This window comes from Sphaerodactylus townsendi, linkage group LG05, assembly GCF_021028975.2.
Source record: "Sphaerodactylus townsendi isolate TG3544 linkage group LG05, MPM_Stown_v2.3, whole genome shotgun sequence".
Classification (NCBI taxonomy): domain Eukaryota; kingdom Metazoa; phylum Chordata; class Lepidosauria; order Squamata; family Sphaerodactylidae; genus Sphaerodactylus; species Sphaerodactylus townsendi.
In genome coordinates, this window is record NC_059429.1 from 31,751,495 (window position 1) to 31,772,528 (window position 21,034).

The window sequence follows — 21,034 nt, forward strand, 5'->3', positions numbered from 1 at the left end:
ACACACCCTGAGCCCTGCAGGGATAGGGATTAGAAACTGAATAAAATTAAAAAATAAACAATTAAGGAAGTGGATATACATGGCAGATTTAGAGAAAGGGTAGGGAAATTAGGGCAGACTTCACTGAATCTGCCCCATCTCTATTTTTTTCCCATTACATATTTTTGGATGCTGCCACCATGTAAAGAGTCCTTGCATTGTACACACCACTTTTCTTCTACTTAATCTGCCAAGATTCCTTTAGTTTTACTGTTTAAAATTTTGGATGTATCGGCACCATTCCTTAGCAAAGAATGGGGGATGGGGCACCCCCTTTGAGGGTCCATAACTTTGGACCCCCTGAACCAAACTGCACCAAACTTGGGGGGTCCCATAAGGACAGTTTCCAGATAATACCCTGAAATTTTGGTGCGGATACATCCAAAAATGCGCCCCTGCAGGAACATCCCAGAAATTTGCCCAAGAATTTTTGTTCTGCATTGAGTTTTCTGTATTGCTGTCAATGGGGGTTGCAGGTTGGGGGGGCACATTTCTGAAGTCTCAAAACTTTCAGGGTCTCATAAGGAGACTGCCCTGATGATACCCCCCCAGTTTTTGGGGTGCAGGGTTTACACGAAAAGGTTCCGGGGGGGGGGGGGGGGGGCAACATTGGTTATGGACCCTCAAAACTGTAGCCCCTATCTCCTATTTGCTCCTATTGGAAACAATGGGGGATGGGGCACCCCCTTTGGGAGTCCATAACTTTGGACTCCTTGAACCAAACCTCACCAAACCCAGAGGGTAGCATAAGAACAGTCCCCTGATGATATGCTGAAATTTTGGTGATGATATGTCTAAAAATACACCCCCTGCAGGCACCAATGTCTGGGTGCAAAAAAATTTGGTCGTGGTGGAGTAGCCGCCCATGGGGGGGGGGCATCCAACTCAGGTATTGCCCTGGGCTACAGTTTGCCTTGTTACACCCCTGGTTCTTCATCAGGCTATTCTGTGGGGAAGGAGTCATTTTTACAAATTATGCAACCATTACTCTGCATAAAACGGGGTGCCAGCAGGTATATATTAACACCAATTTAGTTTGGGGGGTGACCTTCGTTCATTTTCTAATGAGAAACTTGGAACCATTAACTTTGCTGCTGGAATGTGCTGAACATCATATATCTAATTTCAAACTGGGCCACAGAGTATGGATTAAAAAATCCAAAAAAGGACCCAGAACAAATAGGGGAAATTTCTATACAACCCTGATGGAAGCCCCAAATGTGCAGAAATTTCTTATATCTTTAAAAAATATAAATGAAGGGGGGGGGGGGGGTTAAACACTTCTAAAAAAATAGGAACAACACAGTAGCTTGAAGGAAGTTATGCCCACTAAGATGACATTCTGAAATCTCAGTGTCATGCTGGGAACTGCACAATATTGTGAAGCCTTCTAAACCTTGATCTTTACAAAGCAAAGCAGAGACAGAAGGGTGGACTAGGAGAACCAAATGATCATGGAAAATGTCCTGCCCCCCTCACCTGTCATGACCCCTAATGGGGGAGGACTCACCAGAGACAGACCCAGAGACAGCCATGGGAGATCCACTATCAACACAACTCAGCTGGGCCCCCTGATTGCCAGCCACTTGACCAGATCTCTCCTGGGAAGAGGCTGCTAAGGGGAGGGAAACAGGCAAAACTGAAGATGGGGAAAGATAAATGTAGGTTGGCTAGTGGGTGGGGAGAAGAAAAGGAAGCAAGAAAATGGGACATGCTAAGGGGCTGCCAGGGAAGGAGAGAAATAGTGCAGGAAATGAATTGCCTCTCATAACTGCTTGTCCATAGTTTTACCAAGAAGCTAAATCAATCACAATTTTGGGGAGAGGGGTGTCACTTTCAACTATCTAAAAAACATACTTTTAATTATTTTTAATAGGAAACTATGACATGGCTTGGATCGTTAAAAAAGAGAATGCAATGGGGATTCACTATCAGACAGAACTGGGCTTGTCAACAATACAGCCCTTGGAAGGGAGGCACACATACTTCCAAGTGATGATTAAAGGTTCATGCCAATGCTCCTTTACCAACACTGCCATACCCTACTGCAGTGTTTCTTAATTTGTGCTTTGGGCCTTGACCTGATCTGTCTCTTCATGCTGAAATTCACCAAGTCTTGGCTAGCAGTGAGAGAGAAAGGAGGCAGAATGGATGTGTGGGTGTAGTCTCTATATAGGAATACAATAAGTCGTGAAGGAGTGAAGCCGCTAAAAGCAGAAGGGTGCAGGATGTGTGGAAAGCAGAATCATGGCTGTCCTACTGGGAGGCTGAATTTAAATTATGGGCTCTGAACACATTAAGGTAACTATGATGCATACATAGAAAGTAATAAGGAAGGGAGACTGTTCTTCTGAATTGTAAATGGTAGAATTTATTTTTCAGGGTTGTATTTATCTAATGGGGAGTTCTCTTGGGACCTTCATCTTCAAAGCCGATGCACAGTGTTCAGCTGGAGACTTCCTAGGTCACCAACAAGAGGAAAGAAACAGACTTTAAGGTTGACAAGCTGTGAAAAAAGGAAAAGTTAGTTGTTAACCTTCAAAAGGTTATGGTTCTGCTATGTTAGGAAGTTCTGTGCTGCAACATGATGTTAAATGAAAAGGAAAAATAAAAATGTTTTCTTTTGCAAAATTTATTCCAAGTTCTGTCCCACAGAGCCCCCAAACTGAGGTTACAAGGGCAGAGCAAAGATGGTAACAGACCAATCCAGCTGGGGGGGAGGGGCTCAACTCTCACAGGGAGTGTTGCCAAACTGACCTATGGTGGGGGGAGGGCTCTGCTTTAAGACCGCGATGCCTCTACCCATCCTGGCAACCCGTTCTCTTCATTGGCTAGTGCACCCACGAAGACACAGTACAAGCTTATTTGACTTGCTTTCACCAAATCAGTCATAGGTAATGCCTTTCTCACACCTTTCCTGAAGGGATTAAGTGAACACAATGCTCCTGGTGGAGCAATAGCTCTTAAAGTAGCTCTTTGGAGGGAACAAGAACGGCCTCAAACAGATTAAGCCTTCATCCATGCTCACAACTAGGAAACAAATATGAATTGGTTGGGAGGGAGAAAACCAAATGCAACAGGAAAGAACCAGGAGAGACAGGAACAGCACGAAAAGAAAAGGAATCTAAAGATAAAAGTGAAGGTAAAATGAACTCTTTTTCTCTATACCGCAGGCAACTAGCTACTGCTCACCCCTGAGGCAGGAAAAGAACTGGGGTGTTTTGAGTAATTACCACGGGTTACAGGAAACACAAAGATCTTGTTCCTGCCCCCCGCCCCCCATGAATGTTGGAAATTACCCAGAAAGGTATCCTCCAGCTCAGAGGGAGAAATGTCTTGCAAATCTTCAATTTTTCTGAATCATGATGTTCAGAATCAGAAACTTTGACTCTTTCAGACACAAACTCCAGTTAGAAAACTTGAACTATGCTGTTTTCAATCATATATTATTTACTGATATAGATTAATTACCGATACGATTCATTATTTACCAATGAATGTGGATCCGCGCTGTATAATTTTCTGCATAGTTAATGCTCTTGGACATGTTGACTCAGAAGCAGTCCCGTTGAATTCAGTTGGTTTACTCTCCATTGGACTGCAGTTTTACTGAGCATCACAATGACACACTATCAGCAGTGACATTAATTTAACTGAATATCCAAATATACTGCCATTCCTTAATTTCATTATGAAGATTTTTATTTCTTGAGCTTTCCCCCTGAAATCATGTGACAGTTGCTACTTCATAATCCCAAACTCTATATAACTATTTCTAAACTTGGGTAAGAAAGCTTTCTTTTGTTTACCACCACATTTACCTAAAAGTGAGATGACCCAGAATAGAAGATGGCCCCTGAAAAATATTAAACCTAACTCTTGCATGCCAATCTAAAACAACCCTTCCCTCTTTTTTCATGATGGCTAATGTGGGCGAGTGGGGACACCTAGTCTTCCTATTGGATAAATAAAGTATAATATTGGCAATTTCCGTTTTCAGCTGACTACCCACCATTTTTCAAACCAGTTAAACCTTAGATGCCTTAGGCCACGCCATTTGCAGACCCATCCCTGAGTGTACTCACAATTTGCATAAAACCTAAGGCATTAATAAATTTCATAAATATATCAAGAAACAGAAATAAGGAAGGATGGAACCAATGTCAGGGATGATGAAGAAAGTGCCCAGAGTGGCCAGAGGCATCCTGGTGACCAAGAAACTATGCTAGCACTTCAGGTTAAAACTGTCTATCCTGAAGACTCAGCAGACTTCACTTACTGGGTGTTGACTGCATTATACCATTGATACAATAAGAAAGAATTTATTATTATTATTAGAGGTTAATAAACCTATATAAGATTAAGTATTATTTGATAAGTGTTTAAGTAAGATTGTAGGTTAAGTAAAGTTATACCACAAAGTGCTTAGTTTAGTGTAGGATAGAAAGCAAAGAATTAAATCCAATCTGCCTGAGATTTCTCGATTGTAAAACCCGTGACTATAAAATTGTTGTGACCTTCAAAGAAATGTACTGTAAAAGTATTTTGATCTAAAGTAACTCAGAGTTATATAGAAGCCTGTTTCAGCAGAGTGACATCATTCAAGCCTTCCAGGCCAGGGGCATAGCTGCCATGGAGACATATGGGAACATATGCCCTGGGGGTTGCCAATCTGGAAAACTGCCCCCTCAGCCTTCCTCCTTCGTGCCTCGGCATGGCCCCGCCCCACCCCGCCCCACCCCGCCCCACCAGGCCTTGTGAAGGCTGCTCCTGGGTACTTGGTGAAGGCTGCTGCTGGGCACCCCTCGGCCCTGCCTGGCCCAGCGAAGGCTGCTGCCAGACGCCCCTGCCTGGGACCACCGCCAGCTAAGGAAAGTGGGGAACGGGGGGCACCCAGAGCAAGTGTTGCCCTGGGTGGCATTTTCCCTGGGCCAACAAGACTCCCTGCCCATGAATCACAGAATCCATGGGCAGAGCAAGCTCTCCCAGCCTCCCCCCCCCATCCCCAGCAAGCCTCCCTGCCCAAGGATCAGTTATTAAGTTATTAAGAAGCACTTATTAATGCTTTCCTGTGCAGAGGATTCTGGCACCTACAGTTGCCAACCTTCCTCCAAGACATAGCAGGAGATCTTCTACTATAACAACTGATCAAAGAGGGAACAAGCTTGTTTTCTGCTGCCTAAGAGACATGGGGATGGAGTAATGGATTCAAGGTTCAGGAAAAGAGATTCCACCTAAACATTAGGAAGAACTTCCTGACAGTCAGGGCTGTTCGACAGTGGAATTAAAGTTTTTAATTTGTTCAAGCAATTTCACATTTGTTTGACAAGCCATAGAGTGCTGTCATGATATTAACTTTTATTTTTTGTAGGTCTCCAATGGAGATTGATGCCGCCAAGGATAAGTAGGTTACAACTGCAGCTGCTTAATTCAGCATAAGGGTAACAGGACTTCAGATGGTAGCTGTTCCCATACTTTTCCTTCCCCATTCCTCTGCAGCTGCCATTCCTCTCCCTTTCATATCCTCCTGGGAGCCTTTTCTGCTGTGGTTTTTTCCCCTCTCTTTTCCAGTTGGCAATGCTGCAGTGTTTAAACAATCTATTATCTGAAGACCCCTTTCATTTAAAAATAAACAGAAGAGTCTAGCTTCTTTCATTGTAGAAATAAGAGAGGAAAGGTGTATCTTGACAACAAAAAGAGTAGCCTTTTTTAATAAAATGAAAGCTTGGAATTCCGATGAAGTAATGTTAAAAGAACTTTGCTTTGCCAATTATATTTAAAAAGCCTTACCCCCAGTGGCATGGAGAAAGCAGTGGCTGTAGGGTAATGTGGCAGATTACATACAATCAAAGGAGGTGACACCTTTTGAAGCATAGCATACCTTTCAAACAAAATCACTGCACTTCTCTTGTGTACAACCATACAACATTGGATCAAAGATGATTTTTAAAAGCATGGGGGAATCATGGAGGGACAACAGATGGGCAGTAAAGCTATGTGGAACCTCAGAAATATTCCAATCCAATTGAAAGCTCAAGCCCCCCCAAAACCAAAATCTGTGTGGAAGTCACTTAGAACATAAGAACATAAGAACAAGCCAGCTGGATCAGGCCAGAGTCCATCTAGTCCAGCTCTCTGCTACTCGCAGTGGCCCACCAGGTGCCTTTGGGAGCTCACATGCAGGAGGTGAAAGCAATGGCTAAAACTATAGGCTGCTGCTCCTCTTTTGGTCATTGTTGGGCATTTGCAATCTCAGATCAAGGAGGATCAAGATTGGTAGCCATAGATCGACTTCTCCTCCATAAATCTGTCCAAAACCCCTTTAAAGCTATCCAGGTTTGAGCCAACTGTCACCACCTCCTGTGGCAGCATATTCCAAACACCAATCACACGTTGCGTGAAGAAGTGTTTCCTTTTATTGGTCCTAATTCTTCCCCCCAGCATTTTCAGTTAGTAGCCTGGTTCTAGTATTTGTGAGAAGGGAAAATTTCTCTCTGTTACAGCATTTTCTACCCGTTGCCTTAATTTTGCCAGACTTCAATCATATCCCCCCTCAGACGTCTCCTCTCCAAACTAAAGAGTCCCAAACGCTGCAGCCTCTCCTCATAGGGAAGGTGCTCCAGTCCCTCAATCATCCTTGTTGCCCTTCTCTGCACTTTTTCTATCCCTCAATATCCTTTTTGAGAATCTGGCTGATATAGAACTGGACACAGTACTCCAAGATGCAGAGTCGCTTTCCTGCTTTATATAAGGGCATGACAATCTTTGCAGTTTTATTCTCAATTCCTTTCCTAATTATCCCCAGCATAGAGTTTGCCTTTTTCACAGCTGCCATGCATTGAGTTGACATTCCCATGGAACTATCAACTAAGACGCCCAAATCCAGTGGAATTGTCACTTACAATGTAAAAGGAGAATGTCACCCATCAGGAGCTTGTAGACACTAGACAAGTGTCCTACTGAGTTTAATGAGACTTATTTTCCTAGTAAATATGCTTAAAATTGCAGTCCTCAAAAACGTTTAATGAACTTTGGATATAAAGTTTGAGAAACTATTACCCAGAGACTCTGGATTACTTTCCAAACCTAATTAAGAGAAGACTTCGATTTCACCAGAGAAAAGCTGAAGAGGCCTTTAGGGAGAACCTGAAGGCTTTCATGATAATTGAGTTGCAGGAGCTCAATATGCTACAAGCGCAATAAGATTTTATTTTAAAAAATAATCTAGATGTTGGGGGGAAGTCCTTTTTTTCAAGCTGAAAATTAACTCCAGTTTTCTAACTATGATTTGCTAGAAACAAGGAAGCAATTCCAATCAACAACAAAAAAACCAAAACAAAATTACTATGAAACTGCACTGCCTAGTATTGATTTCTTTTAGAATTTTACAAACTTATCTGTTAAAGCAGTGGTTCTCAACCTTCCTAATGCCACAACCCCTTGGTACAGTTCCTCATGTTGTGGTGACCCCCAATCCTAACATTTATCCATTTTACAGATGGAGAACACTGATGCACAGAATCTTAGGTGATCCCTGTGAAAGAGTCATTCGACCCCCAAAGGGGTCCTGACCCCCAGGTTGAGAATTACTGTGTTAAAGGATACCCCAAGCGAAAGTTATACCCCATGAACCCAAGGGAGTTGGAAGCACTGAGGCCATTCATAAACAAGAATTTGAAGCAGGGAGGTTATACTATTATATGAGCCAGTATATCCCCAACTTTCTTACTGATTTTGAACCAAGACACATGAAACTGGCAAGGGCAGCCATGAAGGACCTAGAAAAGATTGTGAAGTTTAAGCATGTGTTACTGATTACCAAGATCAAGTTAATTCATGCCATAGTATTCCACATTGCATTGTATGAGTGTGAAACCTGGACAATGAAGAAAGCTGACAGGAAATGTGGCGTTGGAGGAGAGTTTTATAAATACTGTGGGTCACCAAGAAGACAAATCTGTGGGTTCTAGATCAAATCAAGACTGAACTCTCCCTAAAAGCTAATGTTACTAAACTGAAGCTATTGGACTTTGGTCACATTATGAGAAAATAAGCATCACTAGAAAAGAGTGTAATCAGTGGCATGAAGGGGGAATGGCGCCCAGGGGCGCCCGGGCACCGCTTCTGCAGCCCTGGGGCTAACATGGTTGGCAAGACATGACCCAGACATTAAGGGGAGCCAAGGGACAGTTGCATTCACCCCCCCCCTTGTGCAAGACCCATTGTTGGAAGACCCTGGTGAGAGGGGAGTTGCCTCAGCTCCAAAACTGGTTTTGGCTGGGATGACTGAAGTCCCATTATTGAACAGTTCAGGGCACTACAGTTTTAAATGGCTCCAGGTGGAAACCCATTTAAGTGTGGCTAGATCATACTGTTGGCAGTGGAATTGTCATAAGAAGATAGTGTAACAGCATTATAGATTGTGTTTCATCAAAAGATCCAAGTGTTACTGTGGTGTAAAGATGAATTCTAAGTTCAGCAAACTGGAACATATGAATGGCTCACTGAAAGTGGCAGACTCTATGGGAAGCTATTTCCATGTTGAGTAATTTTGGCATGAAAGCCATGAATGCTCTTAGTTCCTCTTCTTCCCTGTATTGAGCTAGCAAAGACGAATCAAAATGTACACATGCTTATATTGTTCACTGTCTGAAACCCTTGGGTTGCTGGTGTCTACACCTGTTGAATCTACTGAACAACTTTATCTGTCCATGCTAATTTGGGAGCTGCCCAACTAGAGGCCAAACACCAGGGCTACCTGCCATTGAAAGTAACAATACAATGAGTACAATAACAGCAAATGAGAAAGGGGAAGGTGCATAAAAAAGAATAAAAAATAATTGTACCTGAAAACAACACGGCTTTTTTTTCATCTTGGCAGTAAATAGGCCATGTCTACCCACAGGAAATAAACTCTAAAGCAGTGGTAGGATTCAAATAATTTTAACAACCAGTTCTGAACTTCCAATGTTGGAATTCAAATAATTTAATAACCAGTTTTTGCCCCAATGACCGTTTTGTATTAAAAAAGATAAACCGAAAGATATTTCATACAGTTAATACTTAAATAAAAACAATAAAAGAGGTACACAAAACTAGATTATGTTATAAGAAAGAGTTTTAAAATATTAATGAAAAAACCTGCTTGAAAAACATGGATCCACATGATTTTTGCACCAAGTCATCCCCAAGGCACCAGTACATCACAAGCCATTAGCCATATGTCTGAACACAACAATCACACAACCCATGCTTTGTGGTGCCGCAGTGGCACAAAAACCTGCTTGAAAAACATGGATCTTCATTATTTTTCCACTTGGTCACCCCCAAATCACCTGCACATCACAGTTCATACCCCTAGATACGTCTAAACACAATAATCCTGAATCTCATGTTCTGTGCCACCATAGTGGCACAAAAATGTTGTTAAAACACACGGATCCTCATGAATCCTGATTTTTGTACTTGGTCACCCCAAAATCACCAGCACATCACAGTTCATGCCCCTCAGGGGTGGCAAGGGGTGTGGAAGGTGGCAAGGGGTGGTGGGGAAGGGAAGGCCTCTGCCAGGTCCTCAAGGGCCCAGCTGGCCTATTTGGGTGGGTGGGAGGAGAGGGAAGGCCTCTGCCATGCCCCCAAGGGCTCAGCTTGGGGAGAGGGAAGGCCTCTGCCAGCCCCCCAAGGGTCCAGCTGGCCTTTTGGGGTGGATGGGAGATGGAAGGCCTCTGTGGGGTCCCCAAGAGCCCACTGGCCTTTTGGGGTGGGTGGGGAAGAGGGAAGGCCTCTGTGGGGGCCCCAAGGGCCCAGCTAGCCTTTTAGGGTGGGGGAAGAGGGAAGGCCTCTGCCGGGCCCCCAAGGGCCCAGATGGCCTTTTGGGGTGGGTAGGGGAGAGAGAGAAGGCCCCTGCCAGGCCCTCAAGGGTCCAGCTGGCCTTTTGGGGGTAAATAGTTGGAGAGGGAAGGTCTCTGCTGGGACCCCAAGGGCCCAGATGGCCTTTGGGGGTGGGTGGGGGAAAAGGGAAGGCCTCTACCATGCCTCCAAGGGCCTGGGCTGTACCCCCACTCCTTGCCCCACTTACTTTTGGAGGGTTGGCAGTGGTCTTGGGCAGCCGGGCCTGGAGGGTCTGCTGCCTGAAGGAGCAGCCTGATGGGGCAGGGCTGTTGAGGCCACCTGGCAAGCTCTCCTTTACAGCCTGAACTCCGTCCCTCCCTTAAAACCCAGCTCTTAAAAGGGAAAGGTCCTCTTAAATGGAAAGGTCCTTTCCCTTTAAGAGCCCAGGTTTTAAGGGAGAGGCGGAGGCCAGACTGGGGGATAACAACCAGTTCTGCAAACTAGACAAAAAATTAGCTACCAGTTCTGGCGAACCAGTGTGAACCGGTTGAATCCCACCACTGCTCTAAAGCACCCCTAGGAAATAATGACCATATTATTTCTAGTGGTTTTTAAAATCTCCATGACTATCAGGTGCTGGCAACACCTCTAGTCTTTTTAAATTTTAAAGGAACCAAGATGACAACTAACAGCTGTTTGGTGAGCTCATGTTGGTCTCAGATTGATGTGCCAAAAGAAAGCCTAGGAGATACAGATTATATATGTTAGCAATACTCTGTACATCAGTAAAGCTCTTGCCTACTGTGAAAATAAAGACAAGCAGTTACATATTGCTCATTTAATATTGGCAGGATGCATAAGTCATGATTGACTGGAAGCTTTGGGTTGTGAACATGTGATAAAAACCATTAGGCATTCATTCAGCAGGAAAATGAGAGGACGCAGCATTGCAGCATGTGTGAACAGGCATGTACAGCAAGAAACACAGGGTAGGGTTGGAAGACGCATGATCTAGAAGTCCTGCTGAAAAAAAGAACATCTGGGTTTAGACAGTGACCAGATAGATGGTATGTATGCTGTACATACCACCTATCTGGTCAGCACAGCACACAGATGTGTGTATTGAAAGCAGTATCTTTCAGCACACACATAGATGTGTATGATGTAAAGTGCCTAGAGAAAAAAGACAGGGGAGGATATATAAAACAAACCACTACAGAGTCAATGAAATCCCAGTCTCTGGATTTCATGGAGATGATTGTATGAATCATAGCACTGAGTTTCAGTCTTTTTTTAAAAAAAAAATTTTCCATACAAGCTGATTTTAATGACATCAAAAGGGGGTTCAACTGACTTCAATCAAGCTTAAGGATAGCACTCATTGAGAGTTCTGGAATCCATAATTTTGTTATCTTTGGGATCAAAGCATAAAATAATAGATTCTTTCCAGGAACTCCAAATTTTAAATTCAAATCTAGCTTGGATGGGATTAACTCTGGTGAAGAAAGATACGGCTTTCAATGTTCAGGAGATGTAAGGGGAGAGATTTCAATCAAGAGAGGCTGGATGGAGTTCGTAAGGATTCTTTGACTTTCCTAGCTGAAATAATTAATCAAAAAATTACCAATGCAAAAACATATTGCTGACACCTCAGAGTATGTATGCAGAAATGTTGGCTCTGGAAATTATATATCATTGACAAATTAATTACTGGCAGAGTTCATTTTTTCACGCTTCCTCTCTGATTACATACAAACCTATTATTTTAAGTGATGTGCCACAGCTCAGTGTTAAATCATATACTTTGAATTTCCTCCAATTAAAGGATATAGGGTTACTAGACAGGAAGACCTATGAACAAGATCTTGGCTAACCTAGAACAATCAAAATGATCCACACTGGGCTTAAGGGACTAGTGCTTTGACTCACACTAATTCATCCTGGTTCTTGTTATTGCTCATTAACTATAATATCTGACTTGCTACAGGAAGATTTATCTGGCTTAGTTTCCTTAACTTCTTGGCAGTCAGGAAAAGCATCAGCCTACCTCTTTCACAAGACTGGCTTACTTTGTTGGCTGCACTTCCAGAAATATTGCATTGGCTACCATATAGCAGGAGCTTTAACAGATACCAGGAAATGACTCAGAGCCTTCAAGAAGAGCTAATTTGAAAATGAGCCTTTTTCCAAGGGGGAAAAAATAAAGTAATGAGCATTAATTCATGGGACTGAGCCTACATTTGTTTATCTCCAGCATTCTGATTCTTCAAGATCACCACCACCATGTATTTAAAAGGGTGAATATGTTTAAAACGAAAAAAGGATGGAGAAAGAAAAAAGTCTGTACCATTAAATGACTGCTTATTGAACTGCAAAGATATATTCAGTGCTGTAAAATGTTCAGTTCATATACATTAAAAAAGCACAGGATGTGATACTAAATATACAACTCAACTTTAAGCTTGGAAACAAAACCAAAAAAGGAAGTCTCTATAGCTCTTTTGATTATGAAGTTAAATGGGCAAAAGTCTAGCGAAGCCAACCCCAGATACATTGCAAAGCTTTTTGCTCACTCTTGAGCCACACAAGCAAAAACACACAAATAATTGTTCTGCTGTGAAGCCATATCTTATTCTCGCTCTCTCTTTAAAAAGCAAATAATTTGAGGGTTTTTTCACCCCTCAACTCCAAATACACTTCACTCCATCCTTCACAAATTTGTTGGTTCAAATGAGTCCCCCTCTGGGACTCCAAGGTCTCCCCAAGGTTTTTTTTTTTATATAACTAATAAAATGTTTCCACATCATCCCCTTTCTAGTTTGGGGAAAACTTATTTTATTCTTCTGAGGAACCTTCCCAAGTTCTTGGTAGTAGGGTAATTCTGCCCTTAATTGTATCTCCCACATCTTCACTTCATATATTTATATTTCATGTTATCTTTCTATTTCCCTTTCCAGCTGTGCCATCTTAGCTTCCCCCAGTAGCTGTGGCATTTAGCTTGATCTTGTTTTGCCTCAATCCTGGATTTTTCCTTTTCTGCCTGAATGCTGGCTAAATGTAATTTTTGTTCCTACGCTACTTCCTGTGTCTCTATTTTAGCTAATTTAACATTCATCCTCATGATTTCCACCGCCTGAAAAAGATTTTCTCCAGTTACTGTTTCTGCTTGACTATTCCTTGTTGCCTCGCTGGGTTTGCGTAATTTTGCTATTTCTGACACAAATTCCTCTTACTTAATAAAAAGTTCCTCCTAGACTTCTAAGATGTCTTCTTATGTTTGTTTTTGTGGGACCAACTACTTATGGGTTTTATTTTCCTATCATCATGCTGCCATTAATGACGATGGAATTCATTTTGTATTAATACATTTTCAAAATTTTGTTCTCTCACACACCAATCCTCACTATCTCTGTTGAGACTTATAACTCACTAGCAGTAAAGCCCACTGCGGGGGGGGGGGGGGGGGGGAGCAATGAGCTCTAGAAAAGTGGGGAGGCAAGCAAGCATGTTTCCTCACAATGGTCTTTACTGATGCTTTATCTGCCCCCTCCCCCCCTTGCCAGTTCGCTTTCCAACTACCTGTTGATGACCCCAGGATACTGTTGATGGCTTGCTGTTGGGATGGGGGAGGGTGGCCAAAGGACTGGGAGGGTAGTTGAGGGTGGGAAAAGGTGGACAGTGGAGTGGGATGTGCCAGGTCTGGCAAGGAGGGTGACTTGGTGCCCATGCACCACCAGCCCTGGCTTGGTCTTTGGGAGGTGGGAATTGGCATGCAGGGAAGTGAAGAGGCTTGGGCTGGCAGAGCAGTAGATGGTAAGCTGCCACTGCGCCCAGCTTGCTGTTTGGGGGGAGTGTTGGAGCAGGGGAGTGTGAAATGGGAAGGCTTGGAGTGGGAAGAGAGTGGAATAGGCAGGTTGGGGCAGGGGAGGGTGACATGGGAAGGTTTGGGGTGGGGGGCAGCAGGGGATACTTGGGTCAAGCTTGCAGGGCAGCAAACAACAACCCACTGGTCTGTGTGGGGTGGGAGGTGGTGGACAAGGGAATGGGGAGTGGGGCAAGGGTGGTGGAGCAATGGGGTGGATGCTGGCAAGCCCAGCAGGAAGGGCGAATTCCCAGTCCCCTCCCCGCCAGATCAACTTGTTACTTGGTTATGGAGAAGGCAATTAGAGGTGAGTTGTTGATTCATTCCAGTCCTCAGGCAGCTTTGCATTAGGATTATGGCACAATTGCCATTAATTATGTCAGATCCCTTATTTTCTGTAAAAATCAGAAATATATGGCAGGTTTTTTAAAGTAAAATTTTAAAATGGTCTCTTTGGGGGTATTTAAAAAACCAGGTTAGCAAAAATTCATAATAGAAACATGGTTTACAACAGAATTACAGAATTGAGGCACTTAAGATGGTTATTCTGTACTGTAATTCCAAATATATCAAGATGGTTCTGATACAAGTGTTTAAACTTTTATTCTCTACTGAGATTGATTTCTCTTGGCAGTCATTGCTTTGTTTCTTAAATGTAAGCTTGTTTTACACATTTATTCTTTAGTTGGAAGAGTTAGGAACATTAATACACTTTCCCCATTCCTTCTTTATATGGCCTGGAATCACTCCTCTTGCCAAAGCTATATCCTGTTAAACACTTAGGGATCATTCTATCAACCTTAGAGATAGTTTCCTAGATAAAAGCTTATGAATTCCTCCATATCTAAAACCCAAATGTGTTCCTTTTCAATGTTTTGCTGAAGGCCTTCACAGTCAGAATCAACTGGCTGTTGTAAGTTTTCTGGGCTGTGGGGTCATGGCCTGGTAGTTTTAACATTTGACCTGCATCTACGGCTGGCATCTTCAGGAGCATATCATGGCAAGATGTGTTTCTCTCTGCGGCACAGTGTGGAATGTTCTGTGTAGTTGGGTATTTGTTTTGTCTACCTCTTAGGTGGGAGGGAGATGAGGTGCATTTGCATGTGTCCAGGTAGAACTGCACTTGCAAATTTGCATTTATATGTGCATGTCTTGGTTGTCTTAATATGTGTGTGTCTTGTCTCAAACCAAGTGAGGTGAAGCATGGGGGGGGATGTAGTGGGGAGGGAAAAATTTGTAGCATCTGGTGGATTGTTGCTTGATGTTTGAAAAGTTTTCTTTTTTGGTGTTTTTGAATGCTAGTAGCCAGGTTTTGTTAATTTTAAGACTGTCTTCCTTTTTGTTGAAACTGTCTTGGTGCTGGTAGATTTCAATGGCTTCCCTGTGTAGTCCGACAGAGTAGCTGTCGAAGTTGTCAAGAATTTATGTGTCATTAAATAAGATCCTATGTCTGACTACAGTTATACAACATGTTTATTTTCACTCCAAAGGAGAATCCCTCTCCAGTCAGCTTGCAACTTGCACCACTGTCTCCAAGCTCTGCCTGTTGCTTCTCTCTCCATCAACTGTCAGTTTTCAACTCTCAGAACTTTCCAACTGCCATTGTCAGAATCCTATTTGAGCTCCCTGACAACCATGATCATTCTATGAGCAGAACTCTTTAGAGTGCAGCTATATATCACAATCAGCATGGTATACTGAATCAGCCAATATGAATTACATGTACTGGAAACAGGGTTGAGATCCAATAGTTGGTTTTTGACAGTTGAGATTTAGTAGTGATGAGGGGAAAAGAAAGTTTGGTGAAGGGTTTGCATTAATAGGAAAACGGGTAATGTAGGGATATATGTCTTAGAACTAGGAGAATTAACAAATCAGAGGTGGCTGCTGTGGATTAACTGGAATGAGAAAATTAGGGTGTAACATAAAAGGCCTACCAGAGAACTGGTCTTTTTCTCTCCTTTGGCTTGCAGTGTTTAAAAACTGACACTCCGCCTCTCCATATTCACTCTTCATAATTAGCACAGATTTAGGTTGGTGTTATACCCAGGATCAGATTCTATTTCCTTGAACAATTATTTCCCTCTAGGACCCTGGTACAGTAAGAGAAGCAGGAAAGTGACAGAAAATCCTTGAAGTGATATCTACCCCCAGGAAACTGTCACAGTGTTTTACACTATATGTAGAAACTGCTAAATTCGGTTTTTTTCCTGGGGGATAATTTATATTTTTAAATTATATATTTTTAAAGTGCAGTGTACAAGCAGGTCTTGCTACAGTGGTACCTAAAATAAGGAGTTGTAGAGCAAAAGGAATGCTATGCTGAAAATTCAAACTTTTGTGCTAGATTTCAAAACAGGACCACATATTTTAAAAGAGATGAGGTATGTATATGATCTTAATTTGTATTTTCTGCTACTTTGTTTTCCTTGGAACCGAAATCATAACAAGGATATTCCTGATAGAAGAAAAATGAAGAAAATGTTGAACTTGTTGGTTCATATCACTGATCTCATGAGATAGACTAAAACCAGGATCCCCAGTGTGGTGCTCCAAGTACTTCCTCTAGTGCCTTCTGAGTTTTTCAGAACACAAGTTTGCCAATGTTATTGGCTGCCCTCATTCAAATGAATGGAGCTTTTAAAGCTTTAACTACAGATACAGCTACTGGAGGACTTGGAGAACCAATAAGTACCAGAGCCTACCTTAATCTCTCCATGGTTCCATTTCCCCTTCTCTTCCCCCTCCTCCAGCTTCCTTTTTATTCCCCCTTCACGTTATCCCTCCATCTGCCAATGGAACATAGTCATATGTTCATTAAATCAAATGAAATGTATTAATACAGTAACTGACCAGAGAATTCTCATGACAATGTACGTTCATTGAGGAACACTTATGAGCACATGAAGCTGTCTTAACCTAAATTAGACTCTTGGTCCATCAAAATTAGCTCTTGATCCATTAAGTCAGTATTGTATACTCAGACTGGCAGTGGCTCTCTGAGGTCCCAAGTAGAGATATTTCATATCACTTTCTTGCCCGGTCCCTTTAACTGGAGATGCTGAGGATTGAATTTGGGACTTTCTGCATGCCAAACAAATGCTCTACCACTGAACCAGAAACAGGGAGAATGACAGAGTGGAATTCGTGACATGACTGACTTTTGCGATAAGCTTCTTTTGCCTAGCAGGGATGAAGTTTTGTTCTAGTCTCACAGTCCAGGAAGCTGGGTTGTTGCATGAGAAGACACAAGTGTTCAGGAGTAGAAGCCCATTCCATCCTTATCCAAGCTTGCTGTCCTACCAGGTATTGGACAATGCTTCCACTAAATGTACAGATGTACATTTGTCATAGCCCCCTCAGCTGCTGCTGAGAGCACATCTGAGCAAGAGTTAACTGAGAATTGCAGAGAGACATCAGCTAAATCAGCAGAGCCTGAACTAGCACAGGCTTAGCCTGAGTAAGGAAGATGCCAGTAGCTTCAGATGTAAGGATCTTCAGATGTAAGGATTACAGAGAGAGATTGAGACTGGCCTTAAAGGAAGATGCCACTCAGTAAGATTACAGAGCCTTTACAGAAGCAGTCCCAGGCAAGTACTTCTGAGGAATAAATGGCCTTTGGAAGGAACTTCAGTTGTGGTTGCAAAGAGTGTTCTTCCTGACCTTGCCTGCACACAACTGTGGTCTCCAGATCTTGATTGACTATGGACTGGCTTCTTGACGTTGATTCTCAGCTTCTCCTTGTTGCTATGTACATTCCTGGATTTCAACTCCTGGCTTGATTGACATTGCTCTTGACTCTCCCACGGACTTGGTATCTGTTGAATTATTACTTGCTCGACTGTTGTCTGCAGTGCCCCGGCTCTGAGCCTCCTCAGTGCTGTGTGTTGCTTTGGCCGCACACCAACCCTGCCCAGCCAGCACACTATGCTTGATAATTCCATGGCTTATCAGATCAAGGCAGCTTCATGTGTTCAGCATGGTTAGGATGCAATTCTTTTGCAAATAAAGATGAAATATGTTTGGTTTTGCCTACTGTGACAGCTTTTTTGGATAGATGCTCACCATCTCCTCTCAACATCTCAAAGGTGCCCAAAGACATAGGAAGCTTGGGGACCCCTGGACTAAATGATAGTGATGTGTCAGGGCTATTAATCTACTGTACAGCTTAGTGTGATAAACCATGATCAGGAAAATCCACTGCAATGAAACTCATTGGTGGTCATGGATCAGTCATTCTCTTTAAGACTGGCCTACCTCACAACATGGTTGTGAAAAGGAAAATGGAGAAAGGAGCCATGTACAGGGAACTAAGATCCTCAAAAGAGAGCTGGACTAAAATGAATAGACTTATAAAACTGCACTTTTTCACTTATAAAACTGCACCTTAATTTCAATTACTTTTTCCTTCAACCTACAATTATATGCATGTCTAGCATATCCACACAAACAGAATTCTGAAGAGTCCCTGACATTTGTAACTTGGATACCTCTGTCACACACATGTGCCCAATTAGCTAGGATTTTGATTTGCTGTCATTTTGATTCTCCTACTTGATGAAAAGAGGGGAAAAGCAACTGAAGGGTACAATCTGTTTCTGTGTTTCGCTAAATACAAATTCATAAAGATTCAGATGTCAATTTATTGTTATGAATAACTATCATTAACAAACAAAATGTATGAAAAATAAAAATACCAAAGTACAGTAAAAAATAAAAACAGCAATGTAATACAGAAATCACATCAAAACTATACCACTACATTTGCCATCTGCTAAAGAGACAAATCTCAAAAAAGCAAACCATCTTTCAAGAACCAAATGAGAACTGAGGGGAGGAGGAGAAGTGCATGATCCAGATAATTTCTCAGTTTCATCCAGTGGTAGGATTCAGCAGTTTCGCACCACTTCGGCAGAACCAGTTGTTAAAATGGTGCTTGTAAACATCCAGTTGTTAAATTATTTGAATCCCACCACCAGAACTGGTTGTTAAATTATTTGTTTTTTTTAAAAAAAAAATTTGTTGTTAAATTATTTGAATCCCACCACTGGTTTCATCCAGTGTCATGCCCCAGTTTAGTGTGGGAAGGCGAGTTCTCATTAGAGGCCAGAGGCATCCCCTCTGCTAAGGAAGTGCCAGGAGAAACCAATAAGTCATTCTGGGATCTGGACCCCACTACTCCTCCTGAACAGAGAAGCTGACTCAGCTTATGAAGAGGAGCTTAATGTGGGACAAACATCACCTGTAAGTTTACTCCCTTTATAAGGCTGAAGCAAGGCTACAGCCAGTGTAGGATCAACTCGTCTGCAGTTTTTTGCTGACAAAACTACTAGTTGCTTGACATGGTTGTAGTCAGTTCTTGGATCATTGTTATCTGACACCTAGACTGCTTTTGAACTTTGCCTCTGGAACGTGTTATCTGCCCCCAGACTTTGACTCTGGATTGTGACCCTAGGACCACTGATATGAGACCCTGTTTTTGCCAAGGTGTGCCTCCCACCCATCAGCCTGGACAGATACTTGCAATCCATGGTTTATAATTACATCGAATAGTCATTTTTTGAGGAGAAAGAAATATTAGACCCACGCTTAGAACACATCTTCTCTTTGTGTCTATCACTTTATTATCAACACTGAGGTACTTTTGAATGAAAGTTGAGATTGCAGTCTCACATGCTTCACACTTCATCTAGAAGAGACCTTTCCCTACCATGTTTTTGCCCTGTCTTTACTTTTTAATTATTTGTTTATATGTTAATTTCATAAGGAAAGAGAAGGGGGGAAATTAAAACAACTTCTAAATGTACCACATATCACATCTTTTAGACAAGTTGCCAAATACATATATCCTTTCAGAACTGAAGCATAAATCTATTTATCATAGATATTTGTTTTTGTATGTTTCTAAAATCTAAACAACCATGACTGATAACGAGTGGTCTCTATTCTTCAGCTAATGCCTAAGACTGTAACCTTCTTTTATAGGGCACCTGGCAACTTCACCTGCCTTGTCCAGATACAGACAGCTTCTAATATAGACATGTTACACTCTTCTAAGTCCAATGAAGTCAGTGGCCATGAAGGATGTTTCTCTGCCTAGGATGGCCACTAAGTCTTTCAAACAAACACATAGGAACTGACTACCAAATTCAACATTAATATATACAGACTTTGTTATCTTAAGTATTGATATTATCTCTTACAGCCGTTTATTCCAGTATTACAGAGGACATCTAAACTGTCAAAAAACCCCAGCAAAAACCATACTGAGGATCATCATGTATAAGTTGAGTTTTTCAGCACATTTTTGTGCTGAAAAAGCCCCCCTTGACTTATACATGAGTCAGGTGTATTTTAAAAAATATTTTAGGGTTTTTACTTTGTCGGTCCAGTTTTTAGGCTAGCGGAACCAAAATGTCAGGGTATCATCAGGTGACACTCTTGATGATACCAGCCAAGTTTGGTAAAGTTTGACTCAGGGGGTCCAAAGTTATGGACCTCCAAAGGGGGTACCCCATCCCCCACTGTTTCCAATTGGAGCTAATAGTAGATGGGGCTACATTTTGAGTTATGGACCCTCAAAAGGGTAGCCCCATCTACTATTAGCTTCCATTGAACCAAACTTCACTAAACCTGGGTGGTATCATCAGGATAATCTTTTGCTGACACCAGCCAGGTTTGGTGATGTTTGGTTCAGAGGGTCCAAAGTTATGGATCCCCAAAGTGGGTGCTCCCATCCCCCTTGTTTCCAATGGGAGCTAATAGTAGATGGGGCTACATTTTGAGGGTCCATAACTTTGGACCCCTTGAACTAAACTTCACTAAACCTGGGTGGTATCATCAGGATAATCTCTTTCTGATACCAGCCAGCTTTGGTGATGTTTGGTTCAGGGGGTCCAAAGTTATGGATCCCCAAAGTGGGTACTCTCAAACCACATTGTTTCCAATGGAAGCTAATAGTAGATGGGGCTACATTTAGGAGTATCTCCTAAAGATACTCTGAAATGTTGGTACTGCTAACATAAACATTCCTCCCCTGACAGGTTGTGTGAATGTCCCTTCTAAAATGACACCTGCCATGTGCAATTTTAAAAATATGTACACTAAAAATAATGAACTATTCTTTTAAAAAGCAGGGTAGTTTTGAGTCACAATGAACAGGCATGTTCATTCCAGTTTTTATTGTAAGATCCATTGTTTAAAACCCTTCCTTACAAAAAAAGCTAAGGTTTCTGTTCTTTTAAAGTTATTGCTGATACCATATTGTTCTTGTTGACCCTCTTTTCCACTTACAGAGCTAGT

At 42.2% G+C, this 21,034-nt stretch overlaps 1 protein-coding gene across 1 annotated transcript in view; it reads right to left on the reverse strand.

Annotated features, from left to right (window-relative positions):
- Window positions 1-21,034, reverse strand: part of KCNT2 (potassium sodium-activated channel subfamily T member 2) — a 252,026-nt gene that overhangs the window by 148,058 nt on the left and 82,934 nt on the right. The gene's annotated exons all lie outside the window — the stretch shown is intronic.